We start from the raw sequence: 20,823 nt of genomic DNA on the forward strand, positions 1-20,823 counted from the left end.
CTTGCCATTTGAAACAACATGGGTGGATCTAGAGAGTATGATGCTAAGTGAAATAAATAAGTCAGTCAGAGAAAGACAAATATTCATATGTGGAGTTTAAGAAACAAAACAAATAAAAAAAGTCTAACCAAAAAATAGACTCTTAACTATAAAGAACTGATGTTTACCAGAGGGGAGGTAGATGGGACAATGGGTCAAATAGGTGAGGTACTTATCATGATGAGCACTAAGTAATGTATAGAACAATCACCATATTGTACACCTGAAACTAATATAACACTGTATGTCAACTATACTGGAATTAAAATAAAGATTTTTAAAACATAAAACACAATTTTTAAAATTATATCAAATAATAAATGACATAAAAATAACTTTGTAATAGTAAAAATTTAATGGCAGGACAAAAGAACCATTTTTTTCCACTAAGTCCATGTTGATTATTTTTTTGGACTGCTTAGATTAAAAAATATAATAAGTATCAGAAAGGCAGAAAATCTATATATCCTATATTTTTACCTTGTAATGTGATAAATAACAAAAGCAGCCTCTAAAACTGCTCAACTATGTGAAATTTTAACAATTTTCCCCTTAATTCCTATATGATGCAGAAAATTCAGATTATAAAAATAAAGTATTATTTAAAGGATATATATATATAGACAGAGAGAGAGAGAGAAAGAGAGAAAGAAAGAAAGAGAAAGAGAGACGCCTGGTTGGTTCGGTTAAGTGACTGACTTTTTTTTTTTTTTTTTCAGCCCAGGTCATGATCTCAGGGTTGTGGGGTCAAGCCCCACATTGGGCTCCGTGCTCAGCACAGAGTCTGCTTGTCCTCTCCCTCTGCTCCTCCCCGTTTGCTTGCTTGCTCACTCTCTAAAATAAGTAAATAAAATATATTTTTCAAAAAGGATATATATTGGGGGCACCTGGGTGGCTCAGTCATTAAGCATCTGCCTTCGGCTCCGGTCATGATCCCACGGTCCTTGGATCGAGCCCTGCATCGGGCTCCCTGCTGAGCAGGGAGTCTGCTTCTCCCTCTCCCACTCCCCCTGCTTGTGTTCCCTCTCTCGCTGTGTGTGTCTCTCTCTCGGTCAAATAAATAAATAAAATCTTTAAAATAAATAAATAAATAAGTGTGTATATATATAATTCATATATAGAATAAAAAAATCTTTTGTCCATTTTTAACTGGGTGGTTTTCTCACTGATAAGTTTTGGAAAAAAATTTTTTTAAGATTTTATTTATTTATTTGACAGAGAGAGACACAGTGAGAGAGGGAACACAAGCAGGGGGAGTGGGAGAGGGAGAAGCAGGCTTCCCGCCGAGCAGGGAGCCTGACGCGGGGCTCGATCCCAGGACCCTGGGATTATGACCCGAGCCGAAGGCAGACGCTTAACAACTGAGTCACCCAGGCACCCCTTGAAAATTCTTATATATTCTGTATACAGATATGTGATTCGCAACTATTTCTCCTAGTCGATGGTTTGTCTTTTCATTCTCTTAACAGTGACTTTCACACAGCAAAATTGTTAATTTTGATGAAGTCCAATTTACAATTTTTTTCTTTCATGGATCATGCTTTTGGTGTCATATCTAAGAAATCTTACCCTCATCCAAGTTCACAAACATCTCTTCTATGTTTTCTTCTAGAAGCTTTATAGTTTTATATTTTACATTTAGGTCTATGATCCATTGTGTGGTTTTTGCATATATCCATTTTTGCATAAGGTGAAAGGTATAGGTCGAGAATCTTTTTTTTTAAAGATTTTATTTATTTATTTGAGAGAGAGAATGAGATAGAAAGAGAGAGCATGAGAGGGGGGAGGGTCAGAGGGAGAAGCAGACTCCCTGCTGAGCAGGGAGACCAACACAGGGCTCCATCCCAGGGCCCAGGATCATGACCTGAGCCGAAGACAGACACTTAACCAACAGAGCCAGCCAAGCGCCTCTTTTTTTTTTTTTTTTTTTTTTTTTTTTAGTAATCTCTACACTCAATGTGGGGTGTGAACTCAGAACCCCAAGATCAAGAGTCACATGCTCTACCGACTGAGCCAGCTATGCCTCAGTACCTCTATTTTTTTAATCCAAAAAGTTCCATCACTCAAGATGTATCATTTTGAGCAAGTTATATAACCTCTCTTAACTTCGATTTTCTCAGCTGTGAAAAGAGGATCTTAGTAGGACCTGTGTGAAAGAGCAATCATAAGGACTAACAAGCCACGGCACGGTAGCGGATGTTGCTTATCTTGTTTCCAGTACTCCTTTCTTCCCAGGTCAGCATCTCCTTCTTTTGGGGAAAAAGCTCTTCTTCCTCACTTCATGCGCATGGTCCTATTGTAGTTGCCAATCATACTACCATGTCCTCACCCTGGCCTCAGGGAATGATGGTCAAGGGATGGAGCCAATTGGAGACTTTCTCCCCTCGGTACTATGGAAGATTGAAGTACTGGCCCTAACTTTTGCTCCTCCCTCTATCCACACACTTTACCATGTAATTTACACGTGTTGTCACTCAGGAAAAAGTCTATTTCCTTGAATTTTAGTCTTTGGAATTGGCCACGTGACTTGCTTTGGCAAATAGAATGAAGCAGAAGAGACGAGTACCAGTTTTGTCTAGAATTTAAGAGGCCATAGGATCCTTCTTGTCCCTGTCAGTAGGTAAGAAGAAAAGGTTTTCACCTGGATGAAGATGGAGTTTTGATTAAACGTCAAACTGGACAATTTTAGGGGCGCCTGGGTGGCTCAGTCGTTAAGCGTCTGCCTTCGGCTCAGGTCATGATCCCGGGGTCCTGGGATCGAGCCCCACATCGGGCTCCCTGCTCGGTGGGAAGCCTGCTTCTCCCTCTCCCACTCCCCCTGCTTGTGTTCCCTCTCTCGCTGTGTCTCTTTCTGTCAAATAAATAAAATCTTTAAAAAAAAAAAACTGGACAATTTTAGTTACTGAATTGACACTTTGAAAGAGGAGTTTTATTATACAAGAGTTAGCTAGTAAGCTAAAGGGGAAGCCCATAACTGAGACTCGACCAGAGACAAGCAAAGGCTCCACCCACGAACAGGCCTTAGGGGGCTGGCGTGTCACCACAGGACGTCCCATTTTGATTATACCCTCCTCGGCGTCATGCTTGTTCAAATATTTTTAAACCATTTTATCTTCTTGTATCTCATTCCCTATCATCTCTATTTTATCTAACCTTAATCCTTTCAAACAGCTTTCTCTTGACTTATTGACACGCTTTTTGCTCTTTCTTTTCTTTTTAAATGTTTCTTTTGATCTCAGTCCTACATTTTCCTACTGGCGAATCTCCGTAGTGAAGAATATAGAACTGAAAACAGCATCCCTTTGCCCCTTCCGTGCAGTATTATTCCGGGTCCTCCAAGAGGCAGCCACCAAGATGGAATTAGACATGCAAGAAATTTACTAGGGGAAACATCTGTAGCGGAAGTGAGGAGGAGCCAAGAGAAGTTGGGGAAGCTGTCCAACCATGATGCATCTCTGACCTTGAGTGAAGGAAAGCGGGAAGGAAGGAAGGCTGAGTGAAAGTGTCTTGGATCAGAGTGGGGTTCTCAAGAAAGTTCAGCGAGGCCACCGGGGAGTCCACAAGCCAGTCACCTGAAACCCACGCCTGACTCTGTGCTGAGGGCCATGCTTCCCAAGGCTGCCTCCAGCCAATGATTGAACACAACAACGATACTGAAGTAAGACCACACCTGGGAGCCGTGAGACTCCTCTGGCTGTTCTTTCCACATGACTCAATCCATCACGGCTTCGCCTATCTTAGACCTGTCACTTCTCACACTTCTCCCTTCTGTGCATCCTTTCAAACCCAGAGTAAGATGGTCCAGGAGCTGCTTTCACTTGGGGGGAAGTCTCTGTTTTAGGCAGTTGGTAGGAAATAGATCGAAGCACAGTTGAAAAGAGACAGAGGAAACCACTGAAGCTTGATCCTAGTCTAGGTAAAAGGAGTTGGTGTGGCTCTTGAAATCTAGCATTATTTACCAGAACAGGTAATTCAAATGACATAGGGTAGTTTTATCGTGGAACCTACTCTCTTGAGTATTTCTCATTTAGTAGCAATAGGCAACTGGTAGTCAACTCAGGGTTCAGAGCTTCACTCATGTCCATGTCCCCAAAGAGAATTGCTTAATAAAAGTTCTACTGATCCTCCAGAACTCCACACCATGAAGTAGAGGGAACATAATCTTGGCCTACAAAAAGCAGATTGTGGCAGATGATTACCATAGCCACAGGGCAACCTCAGGAGCAGATCCACAGAATGTCTAATTCTGTGAGCCATGCATCCATGCATTACTAACACCAGACTCCAACATCATAATTCCCCAAGCTTAGCAATACCAGACTAGACATCATATGTCCCCATCATGTTCTTCCACGCCTCGGTGCCTTTATAGATTCTGTTCAGCCAAATGAATGGCTCTCTTCTTCTACTCTCATTTGTTGGGTTTGGGCCCAGCAAATTCCTATTTATACTTCAACAGTTAACATAACATCTGCTCCACAAAGCCTTCCCAGCGTTGCCCTCTCCCACTGTACACTCACAGAAGGTTGTTCAAACCTATCTCATCGTTAATACATAATTCATTGTACTGTGATCTCACTCACACACACACACACACCTCTGAGCTCCTTAAGGGCTTGAGAGCAGGGATGATTTTTTTTTATACCTAATGCTTAGCATATATAGTAGGTGCTCAATACATTTCTATTGGCAAAAAGAAAACTGATACAGAAAAAAAAAGAAAAAAGAAAACTGATACAGAACTCCTTCCCAGATAGATATCTTCCTGAACTTTGTACAAAGGAGCATCCTCAAAGCTGCATTAGGTAATTCTTCCTCATACCAGGTGTGAGAGCCATAGTTCATACAGTAATTTTAGCTATCCTGATGATTCAGTCAGATAACCAGAGAAGAAATTATGCCACGCACTAAAGCAGTTACATCATACCAACATGGCCGGGTTCTCATTTGATTAATTAAGAAATATTGTGCTTAGTAATGAGGCACTGGCCCTAGGAATCAGGTCTAAGACACCAGCCCTGAAGAAAACATACCTATTATTCCAAGCATGGGCCATGTGACAACAGATTATCTAATGTTCCAACATGCCCTTGGCTTTGAATTGTCCTCAGTTTTCCCGAAGTAAAGAATCATGTGTAGTCAATGTTCGCTTCACACAGAACAGAACGACTAAGGAAACCAAATGCATGCTCCAGCTGCTAAAGCTGAATGGAAGAATGCATTTATATGAATATACGATGCAAACTGGAGAGAGCGGGGAGTGAAGGGAATGGATGCTGAGGAGTATCAGCAAACATGTAGGGAGAGGATGTTGCCCCATGTGTGGATAAATCAGCTTTCTCCAAGTGGGCCTAATATTGAATTGCACGCCTATTAATAATAGTTGATATTTTGTAGCACTTGCATTGGCCACCATTTTCCCACATGATAATAATGTATTTATTTCTTTTTTTTAGAGATTTTATTTATTTATTTCACAGAGAGAGAGACACATACACAGTGAGAGAGGGAACACAAGCAGGGGGCCTGGGAGAGGGAGAAGCAGGCTTCCCGCGGAGCAGGGAGCCCAATGCGGGGCTCGACCCCAGGACCCTGGGATCATGACCTGAGCCGAAGGCAGACGGTTAACGACTAAGCCACCCAGGTGCCCCTATAATTATAAAGCACTTTCAGATACCTCATTTCAGTGGCTCATGATAACAACCTTGTGGGGAGGGGCGCCTGGGTGGCTCAGTTGGTTGAGCCACTGCCTTCGGCTCAGGTCGTGATCCCAGGGTCCTGGGATCGAGCCCCAATTCAGGCTCCCTGCTCAGTGGGAAGCCTGCTTCTCCCTCTCCCACTCCCCCTGCTTGTGTTCCTTCTCTCGCTGTGTCTCTCTCTGTCAAATAAATAAATAAAATCTTAAAAAAAAAACAAACCTTGTGGGGAGGTTATTAGTTTCCCTCATAAGCTAGGCATCCTATACGAAGATTATGACCCCACCTACAAGTCTGCCGTGGCCCAGCTCGCGGAGACATTGCCGTGGCCCACTGAGGAAGGCTGCCTTAGATTTCAAGTAATCAGCTCTGCCTCTGCCCACCCACCCCACTCCCCCACCCAGGCGAGGGTGTATTCCCATCCAAGAAGCAACTGGCCTTTCCAGGGCCTGCCAGGTTGAAAAGAAGACCTGAGCCTTAACTGTTCTTTACAAAATTACCTTCAAAATAGGACCTAAACCCCAGATAAATGAGAAAACGTCCGAGGAGCTCTTTAGCCACACAAAGGAAATGACCTTTTTAGTGAGCCCCCCTCACTAAATAAACAAATTAGCAAACATCACTTGGCTCTTACCTGCTACACCTCCCCCAAAGCAAGCTGGGTACCCCCTCCCAGGCCAGTGAAGTAGGAGTTAGGAAACCTAACACGAACACGTTTAGCAAAGAGAGGATCGGGTCTTCTTCCCTAACTTACAAGGCAGCCTTGGGGAAACACCAGAATCTCTATGGAGCTAAAAAGCAAAAGGAGGTTCTGAGACAAGCTCCTATTTTTAAAAAACTCCTTCCTTAGGCCCTCCAAGCTTATGGTAACACAAAATGGCCTTATCCCTTAAGAAGGGGTTTCCTGACCCTAAAATGTCCTGTGCTAGTCTTAGCCTGCCACAGAAAGTGTCTACTAATCATAACTCAGTAGCATCCTCTGTTTGTCTTCTTCCTAAAGCAACTTTGGAAAGTGATAGTGTTCTTTCCATCTTGCCCCAGGAGAGACAAAGAGGAAGGTGCAAGAAGTACTGAGATTTTCCTGCAGTCATTCCAAAGTTTAGCAGGCGCTTTGTTTTTGTTCTTAATGAAACAATTATTAAAGATTAGGAGGTATCATTTTTCCATAAATGGCAAGATATTGTTGGCCAGAAATATTCAATCACTAGACAGTCTTCCAATCTGGCAGAAAGTAAAAGAATGATTTGGGATCGAGTGTCACACTGAGCCAGTTGGCCCTGTTCTCATCGAGATTATTTACAAGAATAACAGGACGGCCTCTAAACCCACGCGAAGAGTCAGTGAGACCTAAATTTGGGCCCTTGTTCAGCTGCTTAATGTGACTGTGAGCAAGAGTTCCAAGGTTCAGTTTCCTCGTCGATACAGCTAGTGCTCAGAATTTTCATTAGGATTAAAAGAAATAATGTAGATAAGTGGCTGGGCATGCCTGAGTGCTCCAGAAATGCTGGTTCATGTTATTAATCTATTTAACTGTAGGGAGAGAACATCTGCTTATCAGACCACTGGGGATTCAACCCAGGCACTTCAGGGAGGTATAAATCAAAACCTAATATTTGGAATCATTTTTTTTTTCTGTTTCTTCCCGTTGTAAACGAGGGACAATCATATATGCTATTAAAATTGAGCTGGTAGGAAATTATAGAAGTTTGCAACAGGTAGTCCTGGTACAACTAATACTAAGTTACTTGCATTCTTTTTTTTTTTTTTAAAGTAGGCTAGAAGTCACGACCCTGAGAACAAGATCTGAGCTGAGATTAAGAGTGGGACACTTAACCAACTGAGCCAACCAGGAGCCCCCAGTTGCTTGCACTCAAATGTATTTTTTCCAAGTGAGGGCAAGCGTGGGGAGACATAATTAAGGAGCAAGAATTTTCAGGTAATACTGAGCACATCTGCCTTTCTATGCGCAGGGGGAGAAAGGCTGAAGGCCAATTCCTTAAGGGACCTTCAAATTTGTAGTAGGTTTCCAATTACCTGTTTGAGCCAGGCTTGGAAGGAACTTTGGGATTGTCAACCAATTTTTAAGGAAGCAGAGAGACCCAGATATTAAGTCAGCACATCTAGTTCACAGGAAAACTATGCTAGACCATAGCCCCACTATCATATGTTTCTAGCCCCTTTAAACAAGAATGAAAGGTCTTCTAATCTAAGAGGTGTGAAATTACCTGCCCAACCTCAAGAGGAAAAGTGCACTAGGAAGATGGGAAGCTGAGAGTAAGTTAATAAAGTAGATTTTCCCCCTTTTAGAATTTTTTTAGCATATGAAATGTATCTTTACCCTGCAAGTTACTCCAAGATATATTTTTTAAATATTATTTACAGTTGCTTTCCAGGAGAGGATACATTTCAAATGTATCTTGATTAGACCGACCCATGTAACAAAAGTTCCTTTCCTTGAAAATGTCCGCAGCAGTTCAGCAAACATAGTAACTTCACTTGACTGTAACACTGATACTCTTTTCCCGTGCCAGTTTGTGCCTGCTCCTTTTTAAGACACAAAGAATACCCATCTTCTCAATCTCCCTAGCTTTCAGGCCACCTGACAAAAGCACAATGCAAGTCACTCTGTAACTACATATTTAAGTAACCACTGTATATTAGGAGTTTAGCAGAGGTGTCCTGGGGGAAAAGAAACAAAATCAATGACCCCGTGTGAGATGTGTATTCTCCTCATTCAAAGCCTCGCCCCCCCATCCATCCCCACCTGCCAAGCCCACTTTATCTCTATATGCCCCGGAACACACACCCCCCCCCTCCCGGATTCTATCTCTTGCATAGCTACCAATCAGAAACCAGTCCCTTGCTCAAAAATCCTCAAGGACTTCTCTCTATCAGTTAAGATTTGCATTTGGCAGCTAGTAACAGAGACCAGAAATAATAGTGGCTTAAACAAGATAAAAGTGTATTTTTCTTTTCTTTAAGGGAATTCTGGAGATAAGCGGTGCAGAGCTGGTGTGGCATCCCCTATAGTTCCTGCATCTTTGTGCTCTACAATGCACCTTCTATCCTCAGAAACAAAGGGTGCCTCCTCAGGTTGCATCCGTCTTATCCCCCTTCCAGGCAGCCAGAAACGGACAGGCAGATGTCCATTTTTTTTTAAATGCCTTCAGGGGCCTAACGCAGTGCACCATACCTTATGGGCACTCCTTCAGCAACCGCCAGATCCATGAATGAATAAGTTCTGCAGTTGGACGATTGATCACTAAAAACTAGCAAATGTCAACAGGATACCCAGGGCACCATATTAGAAACTATACGGTATAATCTGAAACTCTGAAAAGGACACCCTGCTTTCAAATATCTATATAATTGGCTTTCCACAGTACCTGGCTTTGCCAGAGTTAGAGATTTATTCTGTTGGGTTAAGGGACTATGTTTCCAGTCCAAGGCACTGTACGATGCCGAGGAATCAGAGAGAGTTAAAATAAGGATAAGGCAACTTCCAACATACACAAACTTAAAACATACATGAAAAATACTCAAGACTACCTAGCAGTCCAGGAATGCCAACATCAATAGGCATTTCAGAGAAGGGTAGAAGGTCTGGGAACATCGCTTCGTAATTTACGTGTGAGTCAAGTGGTTTGTTACTGCACTAACAAAGTGCAAACAGAAGAGGTAAGTGTGGGGAGGGAGGGAAAGCTGCCCGGGGCTGCTTAGAGTAGCTGCCAGGTGGCTGCAGTAATTGGCCCCAGGGTCGTCTGTGTGCAGTATGAAGGAGGGGAGGCCTTAGAAGAGGGGGTGATGGACAGGCAACCAGGGAGGAAGAGCAGAAAGTCAAAGTACAAACCATCTTCCGCACATCCCAGAGCAAGGACAGCGTGGGTGTCCTAAAGGAAGCGCACTCATCATGGTCCTCATTGCAACAAACCAAAGGGCTCAAGGAGACCTCCTCCTCCCTCCTCCCACACAAGCACCCTCTACCCTCCAGAGGATCAGCGGCTCTCCCACTGACCGAGTCCTCGGGCACCCTCCACAGGGCTCACAGCTCTGCTCAGGCATATCACCCCAACCCTGGGCCCCCTGCCGCCACATTCAGTGGAGGATAGGCTACAGATAAGCGGCAATTTCCTCCCTCTCCCTTTCCATCAGCACTAGCTCCCTTTTGAGGGAAAATTTGTTTGATTTTGTTTTCCTGGCAGAGGGGAAGCGGGGAGGTGAAGGGCAGAAAAGAGAAAGGAAACAAAGAGAAGATGCAGGAGCAGTTTCAGGCCTGGGTTTTCGCCAGTGCTGCTATTTAAAGCTTTGGTTTTCGAGAAATATGAAGAGACTGACACTCTTCCTAGAGACTGGAACAGAAGTAACCGGGACCAGGCCTGGGAAGTAAAGATTCGCATAGATTCGCTCCAAAAGCACCTGAGTTGATAGCTGAGGAGATGAACAGCGAGCCGGGAATGTGTGAACACCTGCACCCACTAAAGGGACAGCTTCTCCTGGAGTCACAGACCAAGGGCAGGGCATTATCCCAGGTTAGCCAGCAGAGGTCTCTCTTTTCCTAATCTTCAGGGTTTGTTTAAAAAAAAAAAAGAAGAAGAAGAACTCCATGGGTTGCCCATTTCTCTCATCCCTCCTCTGAAGTCTCCCTCCAAAACCAAATAAATAGTGAATCCTTTGGCCAAAGTATCTGTAAACATTCCAGCCAGTCGCCCAGTAAAAATGGAAGACAAAAAATGTTGATTGAGTTATTTGAAGAAAAAACGATGCAGTATTCACCCCTAAGCTGTTTGCCTGCTTGGAAGATTCACACCCACTGTCCCTGCAAAGGGCACAACCAGGGGTTGGCCCCTAAAACAAGAGGCAAGCGCCTCACCATGGCAATGAGAAGAGAAGGCAAGCTGAACCGCTAGCGGGTAGAGCCCAAGTGGTGCGATGCACACCTTCAGCTTCCATCCCTCAACAGAGGACGCCAGGCAGTGGGGCTTGTGGGGTGGAGGTGAGGGCCCCCCACTGAACCTGCAATTTATTGGTTGTGGCCAGTATCTGCCCTGATGGTCCAAAGACTCCATATCCCCTTCATTTACTGAAACCAGAGTTTGAAAACATGTTTTCTGTTGTGTATGTCAAACAGCATCACAAAGAAACATAAAGTTGCCGGCCTAACCATTCTTGCCCACATCCTATGGAAATGATCCTGATCAAGACTAAGGGCTTTGACTAGACTTAGATAAAAGGGGGAAATAATCAAGTCTCATTGAACCTGCACAAGTTACTCACTTAAGTAATGGCTTAAGAAGAAATGGCTTTTCCCATTTCTCCTAAAGTCAAGTCCAGAATTCCTAATGCGGCTTAAAAAGCCCGTCACGTCTGGGCTTCCCCACGGCTCCATCAGAGTTCGCATTCTCACTGTCCCTGTTCATGACATCCCAGCCACAAGCACCTTCTTTCACTTCCTCAAAATCCGTCCCTGACTTGGGGACTTGGACCAGCTCAGCCTGGGTCACTCTCCCTCCCCTCCTCGCTTAGAGGGCTTAACTCCTGCTCAGTCTCCAGATCTCAGTTGAAGGTCATTTTCTTAGGAGAGACTTCCTCACCACCACCACCACCAGGTTAGGCACCCCATTTCAAACTCTTACAGCATCCTACAGGGCAGCCGCTACAACACAGGGGACTTTCGGCAAACTACAGAAGGCCCTTCGTGGAGGGCTGGATTTTTAAAGGCTTGTTTCTCTTTGGCAAACACAGGCAGGCTTGGGGAAAGAGTTTGGATTTCAGCCCCTCCTTGCTTTGCTCCCTCAGCTAGACACCTTTGCATGGCGCCCAAACTGTTGGAGCACAAAACAGAAGCTTCGAGATGCCTTCATCACTCTGACCCTTCCGAACACTCAAGTAAATTCCATCTAGTAAGTATGGCTGTGATTCCCTGCCCATCTCCTCCAATAGCCTGAAGGGGGCGATACTCCTGTGTGTCTCAGTGAAGACACAGAGCCCGGCCCTTAGCAGGGGCTTGCCGAGTACGCATGCAACAATGACGCAGCGTTTGGAACCACTAAACAACCACTAAGTTACCACATGCTTTTTTCTAGTAAGATAATAAATGTTCACTGTTCAGTCTACACTATTGTATGATCATCTTCGACTCCTGAGAATATATGGTTTTTAGCCAGAAGTCAGGAATCTAGCTTCCCTGGAAAATAACCTGATCCACGGGGATGGACTACGTGATTCTGAGTAGGAAAGAGAAATCACGGAATTGTAAGCCAGAAGGAACCTATAAATCATCTTGTTTAACCTCCCCACTTTACAGAAAGTCAAGGACTAGAATATTTTTGTCTATAAAATGGGCACTGGATGCAGTGATCTCCCACACCTGGTATTCTGAGATTCTAAGATTTGCCCCAAGTCAGTCCCATGGAGCGTGACAGTTCAAGACTGGCCTGCTAACTAGAAATTTAAAACAATCTCCCCAGCACTATGTCCTAAATAATAAAACTAAGACAGGGAGTTAATCTGTTGAATTCTGGGCAGAATCCCTGGGTGTGCCAAATGCCAAAGATCAAGGAATGTAAGGTTTGGGATAATGTTACCCACAGGATCCCTTGTGCCAAAAAGATGGGGAATAGGCTCAATTTTCATGGCTTGTTAAGAATTTAATGATATCTGAAACTAAATAGAAAGAAAAACAGAGGAGAAATGAATTATAGAAATGCTTGTTCTCTGCTGTCTGAGAAAAGAGAATGTGAGAAATGAAGAGAAACTTATTCTGCATTCAAGAATTATAAGGATAATCAGTTTTCAAATTTGAAATATCTTTGTGGTTGTTTCTTGTTAAAAATTTTTTACAAGGGGAGCGCCTGGGTGGCTCAGTCGGTTAAGTGTCCGCCTTAGGCTCAGGTCAGATCCCAGGGTCCTGGGATCAAGCCCTTGGGATCGAGCTCCCTATTCAGCAGGGAGCCTGTTTCTCCCTCTCTGGCTCCCCCTGCTTGTTCTCTCTCTCTCTCTCTCTCTGTCAAATAAATAAATAAAATCTTTTTCTTAAATGAGTAAATAATAATAATTTTTGTTTTACAAAAATGGGGTCATACCATAAACAGTGCTCTGTACCTGCTTTAGTATTGACAACTTTTCCTATGAATATAGATAAAGCAACCCGTGGTGTTTTAATGGCTGCAATCTGTGTCATTCTTGTATATACTATAGTTGGTTCAAATAATCAATCCCATATTCCCATGCCTAAGGAGTTGTTTGGTTATTTACTTTTTTGTTTCTTTTTATAATCAAATATATAACTTCATAAAGATCATTCTGGTAAATATATCTGATTATTTCCCAAAAGTAAATTTGTAGAAAAGGAATTGTTAAAAAGTAAACCACAGTCTATAATATAGAATGCAATGTGTGCATATGTGTGTTTGTAGGAGAGCTTTCACATTTTTCCCACATAGCTGCCTATAATCCTATACCCTAATGCCATTTAGTCCATAATACAGTTTGTCTACTGAATTGATACGTTGTGCTTATCATATAATAAATTCTGCTTGAAGCTTTTAAGAGAATAGAGAACTTGGAAAAGCCAGGATAAAGTGGTGACTTGGGAGAGGCTCAGATTATCAGCTGATGTATAGGAATTACAAGCGGGAATCGATGAGATGTGTCAAGAAAGGTGGCTGGACTCACTTTAAGAGGCTGATTGGGGGAATCTCTATGGGCAAAAAAGGTGGCACTAAGTCGAAGACTAGCCAGTTTGGATGAGAGGAATTTGACACTGAATTTGAAAGGCAGTCACAGCTTCCACACATGCAAACTCTTTGCTTCTCTGGTCACCAATGAAGCTTGGAGGGGAGGGGGGGGATCACTCAGCCTTTCAGGATAGAAAGGAGGGAAGCAAAGGTTAAACTATCAAGAAAGGATAATGGCCACCTTTGTAGCTGAGTAATGCTAATTGTGACTGTATTTGCCTTAACTTATGTGTTCTGTATACAACTTATAGCCCCATAGTTTTAAACTACAGTTGAGCATGTTTTCATATTTTAAGAGCCTTTTGTATTTCCTTTTCTGAAAATTCCATTCATAGCCTTTGCTTATTTTTCTGTTGGTTTGCTTTTTTTTTTCATTGATCTGTAGAAATTCTATATTTATCAGGGAAATTAGTCCTTTAATATATGGGTTGTGGAAGTTTTTCCCAGTTTGCCATTCTATTTGTTTGTGTGTGCGTGTTATTGATTCAGTACGACAAACAAATCTATACCAGGTCCTTTCTGAGATAATTAGAAATGGCCCTAAACTCAACAAATGCCTTATTTAAGCTTTGTTTAAAAACTGTGTTAAATAGTGGCACCTGGGTGGCTCAGTTGGTTAAGCGTCTGCCTTTGGCTCAGGTGCTGATCCCAGGGAACTGGGATCCAGCCCCGCATCGGGCTCCCTACTTAGCGGGGAATCTGCTTCTCCCTCTCCCTCTGCCGCTCCCCCTGATTGTGCTCTCTCAAATAAATAATTTTTTAAAAACTGCGTTAAATATACATAACATAAAATTTACCATTTTAACCATTTTTTGCAATATACTGTTTATTAAATGCCCAATAAAAATTATTCTTCTTAAGGGTAATAATAGCAGTAATTAAAACCGAGAAACATATTTACAAGGTTAATATAGTGCTGATTGTGGTTGGTTACTTGAGAATCCAAAATATGAACTGGATGTTATATTGTTTTAAATATATATAACGATTAGTATTTATTAAATAACAGGTACTGTGCTAAGTACTGCAATACAATATCCCACTGAACAAGTTAATAACCCTATGAGGGAGCTAAATGCATCCTCATTATGCAGCCAAAAAATAGAAACTTTAAAAGTTGAACTAACTTGCAAAAGCTCTTACAGGCAATGAATTAGGTGACTGGGACTCAAACACAAACAGTCTGATTTGAGCCTGAAATGAAACCAGTGTCTCACAAAGGATGGGATCCACAACACTGTGTGTGAGATTCTTTTAGACAGAACATGGAAAACTTTAAAATTTTTCCAGTAGTGTGTATGTATGTGTGTGTGTATGTGTGTGTATATATATATATGGTATATTTGTGTATACATATGAATGTATCTAAGTATGTAGGCATGTAGGTATGTATTATTAGGGTTTAACATATAATTTATCACTTTAACCATTTTTTAATTGTACAGCTCAGCGGCATTAAATATATTCACATTGTTTTTTTTTTATTTTTTTTTAAAGATTTTATTTATTTATTAGAGAGAATGAGATAGAGAGAGAGCATGAGAGGGGAAAGGGTCAGAGGGAGAAGCAGACTTCCTGCTGAGCAGGGAGCCCGATGTGGGACTCGATCCCAGGACTCCAGGATCATGACCTGAGCCGAAGGCAGTCGCTCAACCAACTGAGCCACCCAGGCGCCCCAATATATTCACATGGTTGTACAACTATCACCCCCATGTCATTGTCTCTGACTTTGCTGATAGCTTTTGCCATGCAGAACATTTTTGTTTTTATGTCATTAAATTTAACAATATTATATTTAATAGTTCTGCTTTGTTTCATATCTAGAAAGACCTTCCCAACTCTCAGATTATGTTTTTTAAAAATCCTCTGAAGTTTCTTCTGGTATGTCTATAATTTCATTTTTTTTACACTTCACTCTTTAATCCTCCAGGGGTTGATACTGGTATAACATATGAGATAAGAATCCCACTCCATTTTTTTTAATGCCTATAGGAAATATATTTCCAACTAGACAAATTCATTTTAAATCTAAATGGGAAAAAAAGCCAAGCAAAAGCAGCCAGGAAAATTCTGAAAAAAAGAAGAGTAAAGGGACTGGTTGGGTATGGAGGATTAGTGCTACCAGAAATTAAGACATGATTCTAAATTTGCAGTAATTAAAATAATATAGTCCTGATTGCATAAACTGATAGAACAATGGAATGGAATAGGATAATCAGAATTTACCAGAATTTAGTATAAAAGTATAAATTTAATTGCCATCTTTATCATGTTGAGTGTTTCTATCCAAGAGTATGGCGCACATTTTCATTTGTGCAAGTCTTCCGTTAGAGATCCATCCACAGAGTGAGAACACGGCCCCTTCTGCCCCCCGCCTTCCTGTCCACTACAGAGAAAAGTTACCTGTGGACACTTGTTTGGGGTCTAAATTGTTTTTCAGAGTCATTCCTAACATATTGGACTCCTCAGTCTATTTACATAATGTGGAAAGCTGTTATCAAGTCTGATTTATCAGACATATCTGTACTGTATTTCCATAGTCTGGGCTCAAACCCAATACTAAGTGCTAAAGGATGAAACAGTAGGTGTTAGGTGTTGGCAGAATTTTTTTTTAAGTTTCCAGAGGCTGAGTTTGTTCGGATGGCAGCAAGAAGTTACTTACTCCTCAGTATTACTAGTTTCCACTCTCAAAGATAGTGCTTCAAGGGGCACCTAGGTGGCTCAGTTGTTAAGCCTCTGCCTTCGGCTCAGGTCATGGTCCCAGGGTCCTGGGATCGAGCCCCGCCTTGGGCTCCCCGCTCTGCGGGAGGCCTGCTTCTCCCTCTCCCACTCCCCCTGCTTGTGTTCCCTCTCTCGCTGTGTCTCTCTCTGTCAAATAAATAAAATCTTAAAAAAAAAAAAAAAGATAGTGCTTCAAGTTATCATAGGTGTTGGTCTAGAACAGCAATGTCCAATAGAAATATCATGGGAGTCACATATGCAACTTAAAATTGTCCATTTAACCACACTAAAAAAGTAAAAAGAAACAGATGAAATTTAATATTTTTTATTTAATCCATATATCAAAAATATGATCACTTCAATATGTAATCAATATAAAACTTACTTATGAGGTATTTAACATTCTTTTTCACACTAATTCTTGAAAACCTGGTGTGTATTTCACAGTTACAGCACATCTCAATTTGGATTAGCCACATTCAAATGCTCAACAGCCACATAACGGCTTCTGGCTACCACACTGGACAGTACAACTCTAGAAAATGGTAAAGACCAAGGAAAATTGCTTAATTTACTGGATATCCATAAAGTTCAAGATTGGAAATACAGTATCTCCAGGGTCTAGAACAGACTTTGGAGGTATCTAGTCCTCACACTCACTTGATATATGTCTCTTGTCTACAATGTCCCTATCAAGGAGTCATCCACACTAGTACCTGATTCACACTTCAGGAATGATGAACTCACTGCTTCCTAAGGCTAGCCAGTCCATCTGGGGGCTTTCTTAACTCAGACAAATTCCTTACTAAAGGCACAGGTAGGTTGGTTTATGGTGGTCCAAGGAGCTTAGTTAGGTTGAGCAAGTAAAGGCTTAGTTGGGTTAGGAAGGATTGGAGGAGTTAAGAACTAAAACATGGCTGGGGAAGTTAGGAACTGTTAAGACTGAAGGCTGGGCTGAAGGCTGGGCTGGGCGTCTGGTTAAAATCGTTAGCTACACTGCAAGAAAAGTAACAGACCCCCAAAATGTATGTACATATGCTGGCTTCACTAATCTGAAGATAGAGTGATTTGAATAATACTTTGAATTATTATAAACTTTTGAAATTTTCACAGCAAATTAAAACATAATTGAGTTACAATTAGTAAGGGATATCTTTTCTATTAGACTTGTAATACAAATAACATTATCCTAAATCCTAAAGGACTTTATCAAAAGAATTAATTCCCAGACCCAGAAACCAAAGGCACTTTAAAAGTCATATTCCCTTTCTCGATTTTTTTTTCTGTTTTAACATTTTCCTTACTCAAAAGCACTCTGGAAATAAAAGAGAGAAAACTTTTTTTTTAAATCCAATAAAAATGACAGCAACTGGCTGAATTATGATGCATGTTAGCTGAGGAGCGCTTGAAATAACAGACCTGACCTATATTTACATCTCCCCTGTTTCTTTCTTCTTCCCCCCCGCCCCCACCTTGGTTGTGAGGAGGTGTTCTTTTGCGGGCCACCTTCACCCCCAGTCCCAGCCCTCCCCAAGTCTACCTTTCCAAGGCAAGGTAAGGTGCATCCTCTCCCGGGCTCCTGTCAGCGCCTCCCTAGCACCTCTGGCCAGCAGCCGGCGAAACGGCGCGCCCTGGACATCCATTAACGTTTTATACTACATCTCTGCCCCCGCCGGAGCTACTCAGTTTGTTTACCGCGGCCCCACGCTCCTCCACCCGCCTGCATAATGTCAACCGCACTTCGGGGCAAAATGTTGGCACAGATGCTCCGCCCCCGCGCCTCCCCAAAACTCCCCAGCTAAAACACTCCACCTCCGGCCGCCGAAGTGGGTTTCGTTGTACGAGGTGGGGTACTGTATTTTTTACAAGAAAACAAGCATCCAAAAAAAAAAAAAAATTCAAACTGCACCGGCGGGCCAATGGGGAAGGAGCGGGAGGTGGGCGGAGGAAGAGCGCGGCGGGCGGGGCGGGCGCGGGGGCTGGTACCGCAGGGGATTCGTGAAAACGCGCCGGGCGCACGGTTCGGGGCCTTTTTTTTTTTTTTTTTCCTCTCCTTTCCTCTCCTTTCCTCCCAAACCAGCTAAAGCGCGAGACTCCGCCTGACGCCGCAGCCTTTCGGATCCACCTTAAATCTTCAGTGGACTCGGCGCAGGGGTCAGTGGGCGCAGCCAATGCCAATCAAGTTTACAACCACCAGCACGGGAGGGAAAAAAAAGAGGAAAAAAAAATAATCTTCAAGTTCTCGAGTCCTACACGCACTCAGATGGACGCACGCACTCACATACATACGCTGGCACACAAAAGGAAGGAGGGGGTGGGGGGACAGGCGCCCGAGGTGGGGGGAATGTTTGCAAAATGCTCGTTTGGGGCTCAGTGCCCGCGGCCCGAGCGCCCGGGGAAGGCGCGCGGGAAGCGCGGCCGGACCCGAGCGCCATGATGGTCGCCGCGGTTCGGAGCCCATTTTCTGGAGGGGGAGCTGCAATGATGCAATCCCCCGGCCCCGCGTCCCGGCTGCGCGCCCTTCTCCCTGCCTTTTCTTCGCGTTCCTTTGAGGCGCGTCGACGTTTCGCGCCCAACACGCATCGATTTCTTTTTGTATTTTGTGCTTTCTGATAACTGCCTCCTGTATGTCCCCACGCGAGACAAGCCTGGGACGCGGACGGCCGCACGGAGACTTGGGTGTCCGTGCAAATACTACACTTTCGCTTCTGCAGGGTCTGACTGAGGCTGACCCCACCCCACCCCACCCCACCCCCACGCGAGCCGAGATCCGGGAGGTTCCCCCCGCCCCGGGTGGGTGGAGGGGATTTAGCAGGACCTTGGGCCCTCCTTCCCTGCCGCCCCCCTCCCAGTTCTTTTGCAGGATTTTTACCTTAATGTTGGCGGAGAGGGAGGGGAGAGGGTGTAGGGTGTGGCTCAGGTGAAAGAGATGGCAAATTTAAAAAAAGAAATTCATACTCTGAAAAACAGATTGGAGATCCCAGACGTGCTTTTAAAACACCTTTTCAATCCACAAAAGCTTAGGAAGGGCAAGTGTCTACGCTCACAATGATGAAGATGAAATGGCGAAGGAAGCGTTCCCCGGCCGCCGGGAAAGGTCGCTCGGCGCGGCCGGGGCGGTGGGCGCACCGTGGCCTGAAAGGCCGCGCGCCCCGCTCCAGTCCTGTGAATTTCCACGGTCCCCTCCGTCCCCGTCATGCCCCTGGCCCCACATTTTCCTATTTCTTCCCTGCCCCAGTCCCCCGCGCTGGAGAGCGGGGGATGCGATGGGGCGGGGTGGGGGGAACTTTGCAAAGCGGCTGTAAGGTTGGAAGCGACCCCGCAAGCGGCTATGGCGCTCGGCCCCTCCTGCGCGCCGCTGCGGTCCTCCTTGGCCGCCGGCGAGCCGAGAAGCCTTTCGAAATGCGCGGGGCTGCGGATCATTGGAGCCCAGGGTGGGGGTGGGAGCGGGCTGCTGCCCTGAAGGGTCCACGGACTCGGAAAGGTTCTCTCCCCTTCGCTCAGATCCCCCCGCCGCTCTAGAACTGGCAAGGTGCTGGTGTGGGGGGTATGACTGTGGAAAGGAGTGGGGGCTTCCCCTTCTTTCTTAGCCCAGAGGGGAGATGATGAGGGAGGAAAGTTTTGTGAGAAACCGCCCCGCGCCACTGCGCGGGCCGGGGCGCAGCCTCGCTCCACGGCCTGCGGACGCCCCGGGCGCGGGAACTGCGCGCAGTGACCCCGGCGTCTCGAGCGCTGCAAGTGGCAGACGAGCCGCGAGACTCGATGGGCTTTTCGTCCCGGGGCGCCAGCCAGCGGGACCCCGCAACTGCCGGGGCGATCGGGTGCGGGGCTTTGGGGCAGTTTGGGGAGACGAAGACGCACCGGCCTGGGGAGCGGGTGGCTGGCGCCCGCAGCCGCAGCCCCTCATAGGGACGCCGCGGCGAGCCCCGCCGGCCGGGGCCGGGGAGAGGACGCTCCTAATCGCCGAGACGCACTTGGAGAGTTGACACAGACGTGTAAAGGACCGACCCGGTGACTTGGGGGCTGCGTTCCTGTGAACGTGCCTGGCGCGGCGAGCATCCACTTCTTCCTGGCCCAGCACTTCTAAAACGCAGTCCCTAAAAATTCACATGAAAGATGACTCTTGAAGAAAGGAAAATGGGGTACAGGCAGCAATTAAGAGGATTTTTTTCCTCTGTCAGGGACACCTTTTTTAAAGTACTCTTTTTGGCTCAGAGAAACTAATTTTATTTCATTATTTCCTGACTCTCCATTCCTTCCTCCCCATTTTGAATTGTTTTTCTTGCTTTCTCAGTGTCTTCCTGAAAAACACCCCATCTGCGTGTTTTGAATAGAATCACAAAAACACCTTTAGCCTTTAATTAAAATAATACCTACTTGGAAGATGTAGCCCAGCCACCAAAGGACCTTCTTTTTCCCTTCCCGGCAGCCGAAGAGAGTCAACCTTTTTTTTTTTTTTTTTTTTTTAAGCAACTTCAGGTCAAAATAAGCTGAAACTCTCGTTTAGAGCCCCTTTTGGGGTGCAATAATGTAAATGCAACTATTTGAGGGAAACAGTTTAACCCAAATTCAGATATTTGCAATTTAACCATCTGCAGATGCCTAGAAAAAATAATTTACTTTTACACCTT

At 44.3% G+C, this 20,823-nt stretch overlaps 2 protein-coding genes across 2 annotated transcripts in view; both read right to left on the reverse strand.

Annotated features, from left to right (window-relative positions):
• The window catches only part of APOLD1 (apolipoprotein L domain containing 1), a 48,956-nt gene extending 31,116 nt beyond the window's left edge, over positions 1–17,840 (reverse strand). Inside the window, exon 1 of the mRNA XM_025879736.2 lies at positions 17,733–17,840. The gene's annotated coding sequence lies outside the window, so the exon portion shown is untranslated. The remainder of the gene's footprint in view (positions 1–17,732) is intronic.
• Positions 1–17,852, reverse strand: part of DDX47 (DEAD-box helicase 47) — an 80,944-nt gene extending 63,092 nt beyond the window's left edge. Inside the window, exon 1 of the mRNA XM_025879735.2 lies at positions 17,733–17,852. The gene's annotated coding sequence lies outside the window, so the exon portion shown is untranslated. The remainder of the gene's footprint in view (positions 1–17,732) is intronic.
• Positions 17,853–20,823: the final 2,971 nt, after the last annotated feature.

The sequence above is a fragment of the Callorhinus ursinus genome, unplaced genomic scaffold, assembly GCF_003265705.2.
Source record: "Callorhinus ursinus isolate GAN/ISIS: 27379988/994484 unplaced genomic scaffold, GSC_fseal_2.0 scaffold27, whole genome shotgun sequence".
NCBI lineage: Eukaryota > Metazoa > Chordata > Mammalia > Carnivora > Otariidae > Callorhinus > Callorhinus ursinus.